The sequence below is a fragment of the Octopus bimaculoides genome, chromosome 11, assembly GCF_001194135.2.
Source record: "Octopus bimaculoides isolate UCB-OBI-ISO-001 chromosome 11, ASM119413v2, whole genome shotgun sequence".
NCBI classification, from domain to species: domain Eukaryota; kingdom Metazoa; phylum Mollusca; class Cephalopoda; order Octopoda; family Octopodidae; genus Octopus; species Octopus bimaculoides.
This window is the reverse complement of record NC_068991.1, coordinates 55654812-55656628: the sequence shown is the minus strand read 5'-3', so window position 1 is coordinate 55656628 and position 1817 is coordinate 55654812.

The window sequence follows — 1817 nt, the reverse complement described above, 5'->3', positions numbered from 1 at the left end:
ATATATATATGCTTACAGGGTGCGGACGATGTTTGAGGACATGCATTTTGTAATTATTTTGACTAATTTTTATAGAACATCTATTTCAGAAAATAACAATGACAGACCCTCTGTTTACTAATGAAATGAAAGGATTGCTGTGATTGTGGCTTTGAAGGCTAAACATGGTGATTTAGATATTTCTCGTTTTCTGAAAATTGCAAGATCTTTTGTCCAAAAGATTTGGTGTGAGTTAGATAAAGAAGCGTATGACCTGTATTAAAACGTAAAAACATTCCAAACGCGCTGATTCTATCAGGACACCTGAATTTATTCAGGAAGTTAAGTAAAACATTGAAGACAATCCAGGAAAATTAATGAGGTCGATTGCAAAAAATTTTGTGCATCAGAAAAAAAAAACAATCAGAAATGTCTTGCATGAAGACATCTTTCGTGATGAGGAAAGGTCAATTCATGTCAGTAAAAACAAAAGAAAACCGTTTAATCAGATCCAAAAGACTTTTGAATAAACTTAAAAATCCATCAGAAGATGGTTTGATTTAGTTTTTCTCAGATGAGAAAAACTTTGACGAGGACCAGTAAACTAACAGAAGAAATGACAGATGGCTATGTGCAGACCTTTCTAAGGTTCCAAGAGTAATGCACACAAAATTTCCTGAAAGTGTCATAGTTTTGGGTGTTGCTAGCAATGAAGAACATGCGGTGCCTCCTCACTTTTCCCACAAGGTCCTAAGGTGAATGCTGCTGCGTATATTGAGGTTCTGAATAACGTTGTTAAGCCTTGGGTCAACAGTGTGTTCAATGGAAGGCTTGGTCTCAGGTCTACCACAGGGTTGATTTTCAAGAGTAAAATCACCAATCCCGAAACTTCACAAACCATCATCGTACAGTGCTCTAATTCGCCACATCTTCACCAAACACCACATTGATGTTTCAAGCTGTCTGGGATGCATTGGTTCCACGATAGAATTCATGATCTATCCATCGGTTCACAAAAAAATATTTGCAAGTGAAAGCCTAAAATATAATCAGACACCATGAATTGTATTTCGAAAAGGAATGATGTAATTCTTCAATGTTGTAAAACAAAGAATTGTCAGGATAAAACATTAGAGTTAACGACTGTCAAACTTGGTGCATAAGAAAATCGGACATTCCATTCTTAATGACCTGATACATGTTTGTGTGAGTGTGTGTGTGTGTGTGTGTGTGTGTGTGTGTGTGTGCGTGTGTGTGTTTGTGTGTGCGTGTGTGTTTGTGTGTGAGTGTGTGTGTGTCTGTGTGAATGCGTGTATGGGTGTATGTAATCACACACAAACACATATATGGGTATAAATTTCACAACGGCAAGATTTCTCTATAGATCCTAAAATGTAACACACACACACACACACACACACACACACACACACACACACACACACACACACACACACACACACACACACACACACACACACACATACATACACACACACACACACACACACACATCACATCACATCACATCACATACATGTGTGTGGTTCGCGTGTGTGTGAATGTATGTTTGGATGTATTTAATCACAAACAAAAACATGTATTGGTATAAATTCGCAACGGCAAGGTGTCTCTATAGATCTCAAAATGTGACATTTTGGGAAAATGTCTACTCTCGTAACTTTGGCTAATTAAAACCTTCACAGTTCACGGGGATATGTCGTATACATACATACGCAATACATACACACACATGTATATGTGTATCTGTTCATACACACACACACACACACACACACACACACACACACACACACACACACACACACACACACACA